Below are 12,878 nucleotides of genomic sequence, written 5' to 3'. Positions count from 1 at the left end.
CAAGGCTCCAGGTCAGTAGCCGACCCGCTTACCCGCCAGACCATACATGATCAAAACAGGGAGCGGAGGTTGTTCAGCTGCAGGGTGTGAATTTCTGACTAAAGTTTGTAAATAGCGGGTAAGACAAAGTGCGAATTCCCGACAATGTATGATCAAAAGAGGGAGCGGAGGTTTTCGGCTGCAAGAAGGTGTGAACGTCTGACCAAAGTTTTTAAAAAGCAGTTAAGAAAAGGTTCGAATATCCAACCAAACATAATCAAAAGCGGGAGCAGAGCTGTTCGACTGCAAGTAGGTGTGAATGTAAGATCATAATTTGCAAAAAGCTGATGAGAAAGGGTGAGAATGCCCGACTATACACCATCAAATGCGGGAGCGGAGTTGTTCGGCTGTGAGTAGGTGTGAATCTCCGACCATAATTGCTGAAAAATGTGTTAGAAAAGGTAAGAATGCCGGTCCATACATCATCAAAAGCGAGAGAGGTTGTGTTCGGCTGCAAGTAGGTGTGAATGTCCAGCCATAATTACTCACAAACGGGTAAGAAAAGGTAGTTTTGCCAGACCATACACGATCAAAACAGGGAGCGGAGGTGGTTCAGCCGCAAGGTCTGAATGTCTGACTAAAGTTTATAAAAAGCGGGTAAGACAAGGTGCGAATGCGCGACAATGTATGATCAAAAGAGGGAGCGGAGGGGTTCCGCTGTAAGACGGTGTGAATGTCCGACCATAGTTGGTAAAAAGCAGGTAAGAAAAGGTTGACATACCCGACTGTACACAATCAATTGCGGGAGCGGAAGTGTTCGGCTGTGAGTAGGTGTGAATGTCCGACCATAATTGCTGAAAAATGTGTTAGAAAAGACTAGAATGCCGGACAATAAATCATCAAAAGCTGGGAGAGGTGGTGTTCGGCTGCAAGTAGGTGTGAATGTCCAGCCATAATTACTCACAAACGGGTAAGAAAAGGTAGTTTTGCCAGACCATACACGATCAAAACAGGGAGCGGAGGTGGTTCAGCCGCAAGGTCTGAATGTCTGACTAAAGTTTATAAAAAGCGGGTAAGACAAGGTGCGAATGCGCGACAATGTATGATCAAAAGAGGGAGCGGAGGGGTTCCGCTGTAAGACGGTGTGAATGTCCGACCATAGTTGGTAAAAAGCAGGTAAGAAAAGGTTGACATACCCGACTGTACACAATCAATTGCGGGAGCGGAAGTGTTCGGCTGTGAGTAGGTGTGAATGTCCGACCATAATTGCTGAAAAATGTGTTAGAAAAGACTAGAATGCCGGACAATACATCATCAAAAGCTCGGAGAGGTGGTGTTCGGCTGCAAGTAGGTGTGAATGTCCAGCCATAATTACTCACAAATGGGTAAGAAAAGGTAGTATTGCCAGACCATACATGATCAAAACAGGGAGTGGAGGTGGTTCAGCTGCAGGGTGTGAATTTCTGACTAAAGTTTGTAAAAAGCGGGTAAGACAGGTGTTCAGCTGCAAGGTGTGAATGTCCACCCATAATTCCTGAAAAATGGGCAAAAAAAAGGTGTGAATGCCCAACCATACATCATCAAAAGCAGGAGTGGAAGTGTTCGGCTACAAGAAGGTGTGAACGTCCAACCAAAATATGTAAAAAGAAGTTAAGAAAAGGTTCGAATATCCAACCAAACATAATCAAAAGCGGGAGCAGAGCTGTTCGACTGCAAGTAGGTGTGAATGTCAGATCATAATTTGCAAAAAGCTGATGAGAAAGGGTGAGAATGCCCGACTATACATCATCAAATGCGGGAGCGGAGTTGTTCGGCTGTGAGTAGGTGTGAATCTCCGACCATAATTGCTGAAAAATGTGTTAGAAAAGGTAAAAATGCCGGTCCATACATCATCAAAAGCGAGAGAGGTTGTGTTCGACTGCAAGTAGGTGTGAATGTCCAGCCATAATTACTGGGTAAGAAAAGGTAGTAGCCAGACCATATATGATCAAAACAGGGAGCGGAGGTGGTTCAGCTGCAAGAAGGTTTGAATGTCAAACTAAAGTTCAAATATATTAACAAAAGCGGGAGGAGAGGTCTTCGGATGAGAGTGGTTGAAAATTTACAACCATAATGTATAAAATGCGGTGAAAAAAAAGGTGTGATAGAACACTAAAAGGTGGAGCGGAAGTGTTCGGCTGCAAGAAGGTGTGAATGTCCGACTATATTTGGTGAAAAGCAGGTGAAGCAAGGTCTGAATGCCCAACCTTACATCATCAAAAGCAAGATCAGAGTTGTTTGGCTGCAAGAAGGCCATAGTTTGCCAAAAGCGGGTAAGGTGCGAATGTCCGACTAAATATCAACAAAATTTGGGGCGGAGGTCTTCGGATGCAAGTGGGTGTGAATATCCCACCATACAAGTATGGTGGGTGGAGAGGAAGCTGTGAATAGCCGACCATAGTTTGGAAAAAGCGGGTAAGAAAAGGTTTGAATGCCCGAACATACACCATCAAAAGAGGGAGCGGAGGTGTTCCGCTGTACGAAGGTGTGAATGTCCAACCATACTTGGTAAAAAGCGGGTAAGAAAAGGTTAATATACCCGACTGTACACAATCAATAGCGGGAGCGGATGTGTTCGGCTACAAGAAGGTGTGACAGTCCGACCATGGTTTGTAAAAAGCCGGTAAGAAAAGGTGCGAATGTCCGACAATGTATGATCAAAAGAGAGAGCGGAGGTTTTCGGATACACGAAAGTTTGAATGTCCTACCATAGTTTGTAAATAGCGGGTAAGAAAAGGTTCAAATGCCCGACTATACACCATAAAAAGCGGGAGCGGAGGTGTTCCGCTGTAAGACGGTGTGAATGTCCGACCATAGTTGGTAAAAAGCGGGTAAGAAAAGGTTAAAATACCCGACTGTACAAAATCAATAGCGGGAGCGGAGTTGTTCGGCTACAAGACGGTGTGAAAGTACGACCATTGTTTGTAAAAAGCAGTTAAGAAAAGGTTCGAATATCCAACCAAACATAATCAAAAGCGGGAGCAGAGCTGTTCGACTGCAAGTAGGTGTGAATGTCCAGCCATAATTACTCACAAACGGGGGAAGAAAAGGTAGTATTGCCAGACCATACATGATCAAAACAGGGAGCGGAGGTTCAGCTGCAAGGTGTGAATGTCTGACTATAGTTTGTAAAAAGCGGGTAAGACAAGGTGCGAATGCCCGACAATGTATGATCAAAAGAGAGAGCGGAGGTGTTCGGCTGCAAGGTCTGAATGTCCAACCATAATTTGTAAAAACCGGGTAAGAAAACGCTCGAAAGCCCGACTATACATCATCAAAAGCGGGAGCGGAGGTGTTCAGCTGCAAGAAGGTGTGAATGTTCGACTAAAGTTTGTAAAAAGCTGGTAAGACAAGGAGCGATGTCCCGACATTGTATGATCAAAAGCGGGAGCGGAGGTGTCCAGCTGTGAGTAGGTGTGAATGTCCGACCATAATTGCTGAAAAATGTGTTAGAAAAGGTAAGAATACTGGACCATACATCATCAAAAGCGGGAGAGGTGGTGTTCGGCTGCAAGAAGGTGTGAAAGTCCAACAATGGTTTGTAAAAAGCGGGTAATAAAAGGTTCGAATGCCCGAATATACATCATCAAAAGCGGAAGCGGAGGTGTTCGGATGCAAGAAGGTGTGAACGTCCGACCAAAGTTTGTAAAAAGCAGTGAAAAGCGAGAAAAAGCTTTTCGTGAGTTTTGCATGATTTGGGATTTTGCTTATAAAATGCATTACTTCACTCAAACTATGTTAAAACTGATTTGTCCTTCATATTTACCATGTCTAGAAAGATTTAAACAAAAAAACAACGTTGTACTTTGCAGTAAAAGAAAGAGCAAATCTAAAGTTTCAGGAATCCGAGTATAAGCCTGCTTTCATGAGTTCTGCACGATTTCGGATTTTGCTATAAAATGAATTGCTTTGCTCAAACCAAGTTAAAACTGCTTTGTCCTTCCATATTCATCAATGTCTAGATCGACTTCAACAAAGAAAAACATTGGACTTTGCAGTAGAAGAAGTTGAAATCCATCTACACATTGATAAATACGAAGGACAAAGCAGTTCCCACTTGCCCATAAGAAAATAAGCTTATTCTCGGATTCCTGATCCTTCAGTTTTGCTCTTTGCTCTTTCTGCAAAGTACAACGTTGTTTTTTTGTTTAAATCTATCGAGACATTGATAAATATGAAGGTAAAAGCCGTTTTAACATAGTTTGAGTGAAGGAATTGATTTTATAGATAAAATCCCAAATCATGCAGAACTCCTCAAAAGGGGCGTATGGCTTAATCACAAGTGTGGCTCTTTCTCATTCAGGGTAGTATGAGGAAGTTTATGCTTGAAATATATGTAGAAATGGGTACATATGAAGGACAAAGCAGTGTTAACTTAGTTTGAGTGAAGGAATTCATTTTATACATAAAATCCCAAATCATGCAGAACGTATGAAAAGAAGCTTATTCTCGGATTCCTGATCCTTCAGTTTTGCTCTTTCTTCTACTGCAAAATACAATGTTGTTCTTTGTTGAAGTCGATCTAGACATTGATAAATATGAAGGAAAAAGCAGTTTTAACTTGGTTTGAGTGAATGAATTCATTTTATACATAAAATAAGAAATCGTGCAGAACTCATGAAAATAAGCTTATTCTCGGATTCCTAAAACTTTTGATTTGCTCTTTCTTTTATTGCAAAGTACAACGTTGTTTTTTTGTTTAAATCTATCGAGACATTGATAAATATGAAGGTAAAAGCCGTTTTAACATAGTTTGAGTGAAGGAATTAATTTTATAGATAAAATCCCAAACCATGCAGAACTCCTCAAAAGGGGCGTATGGCTTAATCACAAGTGTGGCTCTTTCTCATTCAGGGTAGTATGAGGAAGTTTATGCTTGAAATATATGTAGAAATGGGTACATATGAAGGACAAAGCAGTGTTAACTTAGTTTGCGTGAAGGAATTCATTTTATACATAAAATCCGAAATCGTGCAGAACTCATGAAAATAAGCTTATTCTCGGATTCCTAAAACTTTTGATTTGCACTTTCTTTTACTGCAAAGTACAACGTTGTTTTTTGTTGAAATCTATCTAGACATTGATAAATACCAGTCGAAACTCTGCTGCCGCTTTTGATAATTTATGGTTGGGCATTCTTACCTTTTCTTACCCGCTTTTTACAAATTATGATCTTACATTCACACCTACTTGCAGTCGAACACCTTCTCATCCACTTATGATCATGTGCGGTTGGGCTTTCGCACCTTTTCTTACCCATTTTTCAGTAATTATGGGTGGACATTCAGACCTTCTTGCAGCCAAAAACCTCCACTCCTCTTTTGATCATACATTGTCGGGAATTCACACCTTGTCTTACCCGCTTTTTACAAACTTTAGTCGGACATTCAAACCTTCTTGCAGCTGAACCACCTCCGCTCCCTGTTTTGATCATATATGGTCTGGCAATAGTACATTTTCTTACCCGTTTGTGAGTAATTATGGCTGGACATTCACACCTACTTGCAGCCGAACACAACCTCTCCCGCTTTTGGTGATATATGGTCCGGCATTCTTACCTTTTCTAACACATTTTTCAGCAATTATGGTTGTAGAATCACACCTACTCACAGCCGAACAACTCCGCTCCCACATTTGATAGTGTATAGTCGGGCATTCTCACCCTTTCTCAACAGCTTTTTGCAAATTATGATCTGATATTCACACCTACTTGCAGTCGAACAGCTCTGCTCCCGCTTTTGATTATGTTTCGTTGGATATTCGAACATTTTCTTAATTGCTTTTTACAAACTTTGGTCGGACGTTCACACCGTCTTGCAGTCGAACAGCTCTGCTCCTGCTTTTGATTATGTTCGGTTGGATATTCAAACCTTTTCTTAACTGCTTTTTACAAACTTTGGTCAGACGTTCACACCTTCTTGCAGCCGAACACCTCCGCTTCCGCTTTTGATGGTATATACTCGGGTATTCGAACCTTCTCTTACCCGCTTTTTACAAACCATGGTTGGACTTTCATACCTTCTTGTAGCTGAACAACTCCACTCCTGCTTTTGATGATTTATGGTTGGACATTCGCATCTTTTCCTACCCATTTTTCAGTAATTATGGGTGGATATTCACACCTTCTTGCAGCTGAACACCTCCTCTCCCGCTAATGATCATATAAGGATTGATATTCGAAAATTTTCTTTCATGTTTTAAAGCAATTATTGATGGACATTCACACCTACTTGCAGCCGAACACCACCTCTCCCGCTTTTGATGATGTATGGACCGGCATTCTTACCTTTTCTAACACATTTTTCAGCAATTATGGTTGGAGAATCACACCTACTCACAGCCGAACAACTCCGCTACCGCATTTGGTGGTGTATAGTCGGGATTTCTCACCCTTTCTCATCAGCTTTTTGCAAATTATTCTCTGACATTCACACCTACTTGCAGTCGAACAGCTCTGCTCCCGCTTTTGATTGTGTTTGGTTAGATATTCGAACCTTTTCTTAACTGCTTTTTCACAAACTTTGGTCGGACGTTCACACCTTCTTGCAGCCGAACACCTACGCTTCCGGTTTTGATAGTGTATATTCGGGCATACGAACCTTTTCTTACCCGCTTTTTACAAACCATGGTCGGACTTTCACACCTTCTCTTAGCTGAACAACTCCGCTCCCTCTTTTGATTGTGTACAGTCGGGTATTTTAACCTTTTCTTACCCGCTTTTTACCAACTATGATCGGACATTCACACCGTCTTACAGCGGAACACCTCCGCTACCTCTTTTGATGGTGTATGTTCGGGCATTCGAACCTTTTCTTACCCGCTTTTTAAAACCAGGGTCGGACTTTCACACCTTTTAGTAGCCGAACAACTCCGCTCCCGCTATTGATTGTGTACAGTCGGGTATTTTAACCTTTTCTTACCCGCTTTTTACCAACTATGGTCGGACATTCACACCTTCTTACAGCGGAACACCTCCGCTCCCTCTTTTGATGGTGTATGTTTGGGCATTCGAACCTTTTCTTACCCGCTTTTTACAAACTATGGTCGGACATTCAAACCTTCTTGTAGCCGAACACATCCACTCGTGCATTTGATGATGTATGGTTGGGAATTCGCACCTTTTCTTACCCATTTTTCAGTAATTATGGGTGGACATTCACACCTTCTTGCAACTGAACACCTCCTCTCCCGCTTATTATCATGTGCGGTTTGATATTCGAAAATTCTCTTTCATGTTTTCTAGCAATTATTGATGGACATTCAGACCTTCTTGCAGCTGAACACCTCCGCTCCAGCTTTTGATGGTGTATAGTCGGGCTTTCGAGCCTTTTCTTCCCCGGTTTTTACAAATTATGGTTGGACATTCAGACCTTCTTTCAGCCGAAAACCTCCGCTCCCTCTTTTGATCATACATTGTCGGGCATTCGCACCTTTTCTTACCCGCTTTTTACAAACTTTAGTCGGACATTAACACCTTCTTGCAGCTTAACCACCTCCGCTCCCTGTTTTGATGATGTATGGTCTGGCAATACTACCTTTTCTTACCCATTTGTGAGTAATTATGGCTGGACATTCACACCTACTTGCAGCCGAACACCACCTCTCCCGCTTTTGATGATGTATGGACCGGCATTCTTACCTTTTCTAACACATTTTTCAGCAATTATGGTCGGAGATTCACACCTACTCACAGCCGAACACCTCCGCTCCCGCATTTGATGATGTATGGACCGGCATTCTTACCTTTTCTAACACATTTTTCAGCAATTATGGTTGGAGAATCACACCTACTCACAGCCGAACAACTCCGCTACCGCATTTGGTGGTGTATAGTCGGGATTTCTCACCCTTTCTCATCAGCTTTTTGCAAATTATTCTCTGACATTCACACCTACTTGCAGTCGAACAGCTCTGCTCCCGCTTTTGATTGTGTTTGGTTAGATATTCGAACCTTTTCTTAACTGCTTTTTCACAAACTTTGGTCGGACGTTCACACCTTCTTGCAGCCGAACACCTACGCTTCCGGTTTTGATAGTGTATATTCGGGCATACGAACCTTTTCTTACCCGCTTTTTACAAACCATGGTCGGACTTTCACACCTTCTCTTAGCTGAACAACTCCGCTCCCTCTTTTGATTGTGTACAGTCGGGTATTTTAACCTTTTCTTACCCGCTTTTTACCAACTATGATCGGACATTCACACCGTCTTACAGCGGAACACCTCCGCTACCTCTTTTGATGGTGTATGTTCGGGCATTCGAACCTTTTCTTACCCGCTTTTTAAAACCAGGGTCGGACTTTCACACCTTTTAGTAGCCGAACAACTCCGCTCCCGCTATTGATTGTGTACAGTCGGGTATTTTAACCTTTTCTTACCCGCTTTTTACCAACTATGGTCGGACATTCACACCTTCTTACAGCGGAACACCTCCGCTCCCTCTTTTGATGGTGTATGTTTGGGCATTCGAACCTTTTCTTACCCGCTTTTTACAAACTATGGTCGGACATTCAAACCTTCTTGTAGCCGAACACATCCACTCGTGCATTTGATGATGTATGGTTGGGAATTCGCACCTTTTCTTACCCATTTTTCAGTAATTATGGGTGGACATTCACACCTTCTTGCAACTGAACACCTCCTCTCCCGCTTATTATCATGTGCGGTTTGATATTCGAAAATTCTCTTTCATGTTTTCTAGCAATTATTGATGGACATTCAGACCTTCTTGCAGCTGAACACCTCCGCTCCAGCTTTTGATGGTGTATAGTCGGGCTTTCGAGCCTTTTCTTCCCCGGTTTTTACAAATTATGGTTGGACATTCAGACCTTCTTTCAGCCGAAAACCTCCGCTCCCTCTTTTGATCATACATTGTCGGGCATTCGCACCTTTTCTTACCCGCTTTTTACAAACTTTAGTCGGACATTAACACCTTCTTGCAGCTTAACCACCTCCGCTCCCTGTTTTGATGATGTATGGTCTGGCAATACTACCTTTTCTTACCCATTTGTGAGTAATTATGGCTGGACATTCACACCTACTTGCAGCCGAACACCACCTCTCCCGCTTTTGATGATGTATGGACCGGCATTCTTACCTTTTCTAACACATTTTTCAGCAATTATGGTCGGAGATTCACACCTACTCACAGCCGAACACCTCCGCTCCCGCATTTGATGGTGTATATTCGGGCATACGAACCTGTTCTTACCCGCTTTTTACAAACCATGGTCGGACTTTCACACCTTCTTGTAGCTGAACAACTCCGCTCCCTCTTTTGATTGTGTACAGTCGGGCATACAAACCTGTTCTTACCCGCTTTTTACAAACTATGGTCGGACATTCAAACCTTCTTGTAGCCGAACACATCCACTCCTGCTTTTGATGATGTATGGTTGGGCATTCGCACCTTTTCTTACCCATTTTTCAGTAATTATGGGTGGATATTCACACCTTCTTGCAGCGGAACACCTCCTCTCCCGCTTACGATTATGTGCGGTTTGATATTCGAAAATTTTCTTTCATGTTTTATAGCAATTATTGATGGACATTCATACCTTCTTGAAGCCGAACACATCCACTCCTGCTTTTGATGATGTATGGTTGGGCATTCGAACCTACTTGTTGCCCGTTTTTCATTAATTATGGGTAGACATTCACACCTTGTCGCAGCCAAACACCTCCGCTCCCTGTTTTGATCATGTATGTTTTGACATTCGCACCTTTTCTCACCTGCTTTTTACTATTGTCGGCCAATCACAGCTTCCTCTCCACCATACTTGTATGGTAGGAAATTCTCACCCACTCTCATCCGAAGACCTCTCCTCCCGCTTTTGTTAATATTTAGTCGGGCATTCGAACCTTTTCTTACTCACTTTTTACAAATTTTGGTCGAACATTCACACCTACTTGACGCTGAATACTTCCGCTCCACCTTTTAGTGATGTATGGATGGCATTTGCACCTTTTGTTACCCTCTTTTTATACTGATTGCTGAAGATTAAGTTGTTCTTTCTCAAACTACAATTTTTTTTAATTGTTGAAACTTGATTTGAAGTGGATAAATAAGGAGGACAAACAGTTTTAAGTCACGCTGATAGAAGAAATTAATTTTATAGCAAAATCTGTATTTCGTCATATGTCGAGAGATGCTTATTGCTGAAGAAGTTCTTTCTCATTCTACAAAGTACAACGTTGTTTATCGTTGAAACTTGATTAGACATGAATAAATATGAAGGACAAAGCAGTCTTAACTTGGTTTGAGTTAATTAATTCGTTTTATAGGAGAATCCGAATTCGTGCTTATTTTCGGATTCCTGAAGAATGAGTCTGGTTCTTTCTCATAATACAAAGTTTGTTGTTTATTGTTGAAACTTCATCAGAAGTGAAGAAATAAATGAATGCCTATCAACAAATGTGGGATCTAAACTCTACTGCTTCCTCTAAAATAATTTCTTTTCTCAATTCAGAAATGTGTGTGTGTAAGTCACAACACCCGTGACACCAAAACGGCTTTCTTTTCTCTCTTTTCTCTACACTCTGCACTATGAGCACACACACCAAATCAGAAAGGCTTTTTTCTCTCTTTTCTACATCATGGACTGTGGGGACACAAAAACGCTCTCTCTTTTTTTTTTTGATTGTGTGCCAGGGCGTTGTCTCACGTATTAGATTATGCTTAAGATACGAATGGGTTTATCAGTCACATCAGAATCCATACATACTGATCCTCCCGTAATAAAATGGTCGGATCTTATCAAACACACTTTGTTTCTTGTGACAATCAAGTCAGCGAAACAGCGTATACACGTCAAGACACTGAATCAAGTTTGCCACAAGCACTCATAAGTTTGGCAGTATTGCTCTGCCGTCAGCAATCATACACCCATTTTATTTTCGTGAGACGTGCAGGCACCTGTTCATCTACTGTTCTATCACTATGAATTAGTTTATCTATTATCAATAAGGATACTTCTACAACTACTATCAAAGTATGTCCAGACTTCTTATGTTGTCAGTTGCTATATATGAATAAGTGGGTAGCTACTGACAAGCATTAAGCATGTCACACAGCCCAAACATATAACATTTCAGGACACACCACACAGTTAACAACCACAGTGAAGTGTCAAAGCCCAAACATTCAACAGGACACTTACACAACACATTCAAATCAAACAGTCAGACAACATACAAGAACATATACCCCAGCCGGCATTGCTCCCTGCCTATTTTCCTACAGCTCACTATGTGTGCGCACACCTTTATTCACAAACTCTTCAACTTATACTCTTTTACCGAAGCTGCTACAGCTCGATTGGCCGAATACCCTTAGATCCTATTTCGGTGAATTTGACATCTGCCTTACATGTAACAGATTAGCGGTTTAGCAGTTTTAATTTAGTTTGAGTGAAGGAATTCATTTTATAGCAAAATCCGAAATCGTGAAGCACTCATGAAAGTAAGCTTATTCTCGGATTCCTGAAACTTTAGATTTGCTCTTTCTTTTACTGCAAAGTACAACGTTGTTTTTTTTGTTTAAATCTTTCTAGACATGGTAAATATGAACGACAAAGCAGTTTTAACATAGTTTGAGTGAAGGAATTAATTTTATAGATAAAATCCCAAGAGTCTGCAGAGAAAAGAGAGTGAATGCGAAGTAGACTTTAACACGGCTATGGGAGCGAGCCGAGTGTCGGCTAACCGGGAGAATTGCTTGAAAGAAACGCGACACTGAATGAGCGGTCAGAACAAAGCCTCAATACGGGATTCTCGTGGTGTTTTTGTTGCTGCCTTGTCTTTTGCATAGAGTAAAAGACAAGGCAGCCATCGAAGAGGGCCCGATTGTTCCTACTTGGTCAGCCGAGGAGCAAGGGGGGGGGGGGGGGGGGCAAGCGTCTCAACCAAGCAAAGCTCACCACGCCTGATGCCCTGCTCCCGCAGTGACGCATAATCGTACTCTGGTTTCTCTTCATAACATACAAGTCTTTCGCCTTTTACTAAAGACTTCCGTGGAGAGCAGCACTAATGAGTTGTTTCTATTATTGGCAGGCTTTACCTTTGCGGGTGAAGCCCTTTCTGTCTGTGCAAAAGAAATCTTGCTACTTTGCAGAGTGACTTCTCTGAGTAGAGTCGCCTTACTTGTTGCGACTGTGCCGATGTTCGAAGCTGGAGTGCAAAGTTGTTGCTTGAATGGTGCTTGCTGGAGCATGCGGGAGTGCAAAGTTATACCATTTAAAAGGGCTGAAGAGTGCTCAGTGCAGCGGGTGGGCGGAGGTGCAACGTGACACTCTGGCCACCTATGGCCATAAAAAGAACACTGCTACAAGTGCGCATTGTGCCAGCAAGGGCCCTCGGACCTGAAACAGTGGATAGTTATCGCTTCTCTGCCTTTTGGCTAAGATCAAGTGTAGTATCTGTTCTTATCAGTTTAATATGTCCTCTATACGAGGACAACATATTAAATGGATTTTTAATAATAGGAGTTGAAAAAGAAGCTTGCTCCGTTCACTCCAAGCCTCGACCCGGTACTGCAGTGCCGCTGGGAACGGTGCGCTCTCCTCTGCTCTTGTGAAAAAGCAAACAGCGGTGCAGGATGGAAGTTTCAGGGAGCCCAAGATGAAACTTTCTTTTAATCTGCTGAGAAAAGAGAGTGAATGCGAAGTGGACTTTAACACGGCTCTGGGAGCGAGCCGAGTGCGGGCTAACCGGGAGAATTGCTTGAAAGAAACGCGACACCGAATGAGTGGTCAGAACAAAGCCTCAATACGGTGTTCCCGTGGTGTTTGTGGCTGCCTTGTCTTTTGCACAGAGTAAAAGACAAGGCAGCCATCGAATAGATTGTTTCTACTTGGTCAGCCG

General features: G+C 42.3%; 2 non-coding genes across 2 annotated transcripts; both read left to right on the top strand.

Moving 5' to 3' along the window:
• The first annotated feature begins 11,972 nt into the window (after positions 1 to 11,972).
• LOC140274169 (U5 spliceosomal RNA) lies at positions 11,973 to 12,086 on the top strand. The gene has a single exon (XR_011908146.1). It is a non-coding gene; the product is annotated as a U5 spliceosomal RNA (small nuclear RNA).
• Positions 12,087 to 12,394: 308 nt separating this feature from the next.
• On the top strand, positions 12,395 to 12,578 carry LOC140274301 (U2 spliceosomal RNA). Its single transcript, XR_011908267.1, has one exon. It is a non-coding gene; the product is annotated as a U2 spliceosomal RNA (small nuclear RNA).
• The last annotated feature ends 300 nt before the right edge of the window (positions 12,579 to 12,878 follow it).

This window comes from Leuresthes tenuis, unplaced genomic scaffold (genome assembly GCF_036924035.1).
Source record: "Leuresthes tenuis unplaced genomic scaffold, fLeuTen1.0.hap1 SCAF_17, whole genome shotgun sequence".
In the NCBI taxonomy this organism is placed as follows: Eukaryota; Metazoa; Chordata; class Actinopteri; order Atheriniformes; family Atherinopsidae; genus Leuresthes; species Leuresthes tenuis.
The sequence above is the reverse complement of the archived record's forward strand: the minus strand, read 5'-3'. Positions and strand labels throughout refer to the sequence as shown.